Source organism: Pipistrellus kuhlii, unplaced genomic scaffold (genome assembly GCF_014108245.1).
Source record: "Pipistrellus kuhlii isolate mPipKuh1 unplaced genomic scaffold, mPipKuh1.p scaffold_m20_p_1, whole genome shotgun sequence".
In the NCBI taxonomy this organism is placed as follows: Eukaryota; Metazoa; Chordata; class Mammalia; order Chiroptera; family Vespertilionidae; genus Pipistrellus; species Pipistrellus kuhlii.
Window position 1 is genome coordinate 113,173,071 of NW_023425404.1, and position 5,710 is coordinate 113,178,780.

At 41.5% G+C, this 5,710-nt stretch overlaps 1 pseudogene; it reads right to left on the reverse strand.

Moving 5' to 3' along the window:
• Positions 1 to 4,345: 4,345 nt before the first annotated feature.
• LOC118731404 lies at positions 4,346 to 4,545 on the reverse strand (annotated as a pseudogene).
• Between the last annotated feature and the right edge of the window lie 1,165 nt (positions 4,546 to 5,710).

The window sequence follows — 5,710 nt, forward strand, 5'->3', positions numbered from 1 at the left end:
CAAGGGGTGTCTTCTTTCAGAGAAGGGCAATCTATCCTGGGGACCACTGACCACTGGCCTAATATGACCACTGGCCTAATCTTCCCTTTAGCCATCAAAAGGCTCCTCATCCACCCTTTATATTGTCTTAGATTCTTTCCTTCTATAGAGCAGGCATTTGCTATTTCTCTAATATTTAAGGAAATAACATTTTGGGATGGACGGTTCAGTGTCCACTAGTCTGTATAATGGGAAAGTTGTTTACCCCATGGGAAGCTGTGGGTGATAAAATGAAGATTAAGGAGTCAAATCATCACTCACCCAATGACAAGCTAACTAGATAATACAATTACTTAGAGATGTTATCAGATATTTGGTTTTTGCTAATGGAGAGCTTAACTATAATACTCTTAAATTGACTGGCCATTATTCTGTTGTTAGTCCAAATTGTTAAGAATGGTTCCTCATTTCCTTTCAGCTCCTCTTATCACAGAAATCTTAAGGGATCAGAGAAGTTCTACTTTCAGATGAGCAGTTAAATGGATAGGAACATTAAGAGAAGATGTGAAAGGCCTAAAGCCTTAGATTAGATCTGGCATCAGTGAATTTGGAGGAACCTCTGAAAGAGGGAAGTACTTACTAGCTGAAGCATTAAGATGATTAACTATATTGACTACAGGGAGCAGTCACAGTCATGTGAAAATGTTTTCCAAACCTCTAGGCAAAAGGACAGTCTTAGTGAAACAAATAACTCTAAGAGCCATTTTGTGAGGGGAATCCACAAGGGACCTACAACTTATGAACACTTTTAATAGCCCAGTTTTAATCTTTTTTCTAACAACAGTTATATTAGTAAGAGTGGTTTCATACACACACGCATACACACACACACTCACACATACACACAAACACATTTGTTTCAGCGTTATTATATTATTGTATACTAGGGGCCCAGTGCATGAATTCATGTATCTTGAAAGGAACTCTGGGTGGTGTGGCTGTGGTGGGCACAGGGACAGGTTTTGGAGCATCCTCCATACCCCTGCTCACCATCCTCCATACCCCTGCTCATATTAGGCCAGTGGCCTTGGGTCCCCTATCTGCTGGTAGCCCCACACCTGCTGACAGCATGGAGCAATTGGGGCCGGCACCAGTACTGGGTACAAGTGCCGGGCAGGACTGCAGTGCATGGGAGCAAAGAATTTTCAGTAACCACCAGAGGCTCACCCAGATGACAACAACAAGCACCCTGCCTTGGTCTGGCACCCTTGCTCACCTGCTCCACCATCCCACTGAAGCCGATGTCCACCATGTTCTGCACTCTGCTGCCTACTGCCAACACCCGCCACTGATGTCCGTTGTGTTCCGTGTGCACCCCATGGTGATCAGCACACGTCATTGCAACCGGTTCGGTTGTTCAGTTGTTCCATCGTTCAGTCTATTGGCATATTATGGTTTTACATCTAGAGATAATATGAACCGCTGAGTATCCTTGGTAAATTATGGGTACATTACAATAGTTCAATTCAGTACACATCAAGGAGGCATAGTATATATGAGGCAGTAAGCTAATTATCTGACTGCTTTAGAAGAGATGTTTGTAGCAGGGACCTCAATCTAATCCACATGTGTCAAACACAAGGCCCGCAGGCCAAATCCGTCCCGCCAGGCCTTGCAATGTGGCCCGCACCGCGCTGTCATCACTGCACTCCGCTGCGTTTCCATCACAATGACAGTTTATGACTGTTCAGTAAACCATTCGGCCCGCGATTTAGGCTGGATTTTAGATTTTGGCCCCTTCTCTGATTGAGTTCGACACCCCTAATCTAATCTGTTACCAAATCCTAAGGACTTCTCTAAATCCTACTAACCCCATCTAATCTGTTACCTACTAACCCCATCTAATCTGTTACCAAATCCTGTGGACTTCTCTAAAGACTGCCACTCCACTTCACTGCCTGCCAGTTGCCACCACTGTCTCAGGCCTGTATCACCACCCCAGCTTCTCACAGGCCTGCCCAGACCCCTCCCTTGCCTTTAAACAGCAGTCTGCCCTTTAAAATGGTAAGCTCATCATGTTGCGCTCCACCCCCCCCCCCCCCCACAACCCAACAATTCTTCCCGATACCCAACTGCCCTCAGCAAAATGCCCAAATTCACCTCAGACCTTCCAGAGCCCTGTGTGCTCCCCTCACGGATCAGCCAGCATCCCCACATTCCCTTTCTAGCTGCACCATTCTCCAGTCTCACTCCTCTGTCATTTTATCAGAGGAGCTCTGCCCACTCCTGCCCTATAGCCTTTACACATCTGCTTCCACCTGTGCAGCTCTCCCGGCTTCCCCTAGCTAGCTCCTGCACTCTTTTAGAATATTCTGTACTTTTTTTTTGTCTCTCTATCATTGAAGTTTATTTGAATACTTAGTGATATAATTAAGTTGCAAGTCCTACAAAAACAAAATCACAAACCTCCCTGAGGAGGGAGTTGATTGCTGAATCCTCTGTGCCAAGGGCAATACCCCACACAGAGAGATGCCAAGTACTTATTGAATGAATGCATGAAATGGCTTACTATGCTTGGAGAGAAAAAGGATATTTGCAACTAACCTAACATAAAAAAGAAGGAAGGAAATACTATGGTTACAGATAAGAAGGCCATTCATTCTCTGTAAGTGAGACTGAGGAAACCTCCAAAGATTCCAAATGGACTTTTAAGGATAAGCAGAATTAAGATATGCAAAGATAAGCATATAGCCAAAAGAGGGGGCCCTGTTGAGGGATGGTGACAAGTCTAATAGAACAAGTGTGAGGGACTAATGTGACTATAGAGGCAGGTGGCTAGAAGGGAAGATGGCCTTGAATATAACACCAATAAGTTGGGGCATATTGTCACACTAATGGCATAACCCCAGATGATTTTAACAATAATGATTTATCAGTGGTGAGAGCAATCTAGGTGAGGGGAAAATGAAAGCCTGAGGAACTTGGCTAATGGTGGAGGGAATGAAAGCAAGGAACAGATTCCAGAGATACTGCAAAAATCAAGGCTTTTCCCCCACATTAAAATCAAATACAAGTTGAATATGACAGTTTTTTTAGAACAACTGTAATTTTTTCCCTGTGAATGATTCATTCATGTGAAACAATTCTTTCTAATTTAGGGCGGGGAGGGGGGGGGGAGGAAGGGGAGGAGATAGGGAATGAGAGAGAGAGACAGAAAAAATTTTGGTTGATTGTTTCAGTTATAAGAGAGATTAGTTAAACCCAACTAGTTTAGGCAATATGGGGAACTTATTGGCTATCATGCCATAGGAAAGCCAGTTTGCTGCTAGAGTCTCTCTTCTGATCATCTTTCATCTCTAACTTTGGGTATTAGTTTTACTTCCTCAGGCAGGCACTTTAGATGCTACCAGGTATTCAAAATGCCTAGAGAAGAGCCCTCGGTGACCTGGTTGGTAGCACATCCATTCGCTCCTGGGGCCTGGAGGAGGTGTTCTATGCTAGCAGCTCTCTAGAACCACAGACCTGATATTGTGTGTGAGGGTGGGTCTCTACATGAAGAGGGGTTCTGCTGTGGAAAGAAGGAAAACGCTTGGTAAGACCAAACAAGAGATGTCTCCTACATATACCTTGATATACAGCATCTGAAGTGCTGACTATTGTCACATATTTGAAAACCATAGATCTTCACAGCTATCTCCATGTCTCTTTCTGCCATTCATTCAACTTTTCTTACAATAATCCAAAATATCTTCTTCTTGCTTGCAATTGCTTGCAATTTAAAGACAATGAAAAGCCCTGCTTTTTCTCCCTCTTATGGATCTCCAGTTTGGTTAGCTAAAAGAGTATGTTCTTCCTTTAATAAAGATGGAGAGCACTCTTTTCCTTCCAGAAATAAAATAATATTTGTGTAGAAAAGGAAATAGTGGAGCACAATATTTCTGCTTCTTCGGATTCTACTTTGTTCCAAAGTTGAAGAGTATCCTAGACAGCCAAGGGAAAGTGAATAAATGGAATTAATATTTCACGTAAGAACAAAGCCAAGCAAAGAACAAAGAACAAAGCAAAGCAAAGAACCATTACAGTTGAGACCCAACCCTCTCCTGGTTTGGATTCATTAAGTCTTTATTCTTTTTATACTAAGTATTTTATTTGTATGCAGCTGTTAGCATATATAAAGTAATCATTCTTGTGAAATAGAAATTCATGAAAATTCAGAGAGATAGCTGTTAAGGACTGACAGAAACAGAAGTTTGTATACTACGGCACATGTCATAGGTTAAGCTTTTTGTACAGGCTTCAGATTTAGCTCTATGAATAGTCACTAGTTCAAGAGCAGTGATTTAAAACACCTTCAAAATCCATTTTACTACAAAAAGGAACAAACATTCTGGGGTCTGAAGGGACTGGTACTTGAAGATACTCCAGCCAGCAGGGGGTCATGCTGAGCATTCTGCAGACAGAACTGTTCCAATCTGCATGAGAAACCTTCACAGGGTTGAGCCCTGCCTCCAGCTGGAGCTGCGGAACCACTTTCTTCATAGCTATGATGCTGGAGGAACCAGACATGGTGCACCCAGTGCAGGGAGATTTGCAGTGATCCTGGGTTCACTGGGCCAGATGGTGGGTGGTGATGCAGGGGGAATGCCTTTATTCTTATAGTTCAAAATAATCCATTTAAAAAAACCACACCAGATGGTTATGAGCTAACTGCTTGATAATTGATCCAATATTTCCCATAATTATTCTTGCATTATTTATTTTATAATATCAAATAGTATTTGAGCAACTATATCTAAAGGCATATCATTTAAAGCATATTTTATTTAAAAGAGAAGTCTTGATGTTCTTAGAAAAATCAAAGCCACTAAAACATAAATGTAACTCATTAAGAATGTTCAAATTATATTTTGATGGGTTTTTAAAAACTGCAAGATTTTTAACAAAGCCTCTGGGGAATATTAGAATTTGATTGGAATGCCATTCTGTGGAATTGCATAAAACACTTAAAGGTAAGAATTTTCATGGGCCACTAAGGACTTTTGAAGAGCCCCATAAAAGTACAATTTCTATAAAATGTCATGTTAATGCATTTTAGTTTATCTTTGTGCCTTTGCCCCATCTTTAACCTAACAATTATTCCATCTTTTACTTTCTTTGTTATTTTCATGTGACCTTCTGAAGACCATGTTATCTAAAAATACTATTTGAAACGGCACTGAGAAACATTTTTGTGACACTATCAGCCAATAGTGTCATGGGTTGAGAGCAGGTTGAAACAGAAACTTTCAAACATTCTAAGTAGGAAGATTATAGAGCAACACATTTTATGACAGCTTCTATAATTAAAACAAATGATTTGGCAAGTGTTGCTTTCATAGTTGTCACTGGTTCTTTGTGTGTACTGCAGGTTTGGTGATAAAAGCACACTTTCTCATGTGTTATTTCATCTATAAACTATCTCAAAATTAACTCCTGTGATCCTTATTTTTTAATGTGACAATAAATTGGCAGCAGCTGAGCTAAGATGGTGTTGCGTTTGCTCAGGCTGCTATAGCAAAGTATCACTGAGTGGGTGGCTTACCCGTACACAACAGAAATTTGTTGTCTCATAGATCTAGAGGCTAGAAGTATGAGGTCATGGTGTCAGCAGGGTTGGATTCTTCTGAGGGCTGGGACTGAAGGGTCTGTTCCAGGTCTCTCTCTTTGGCCATCTTCTCCCTGTGTCTCTTTG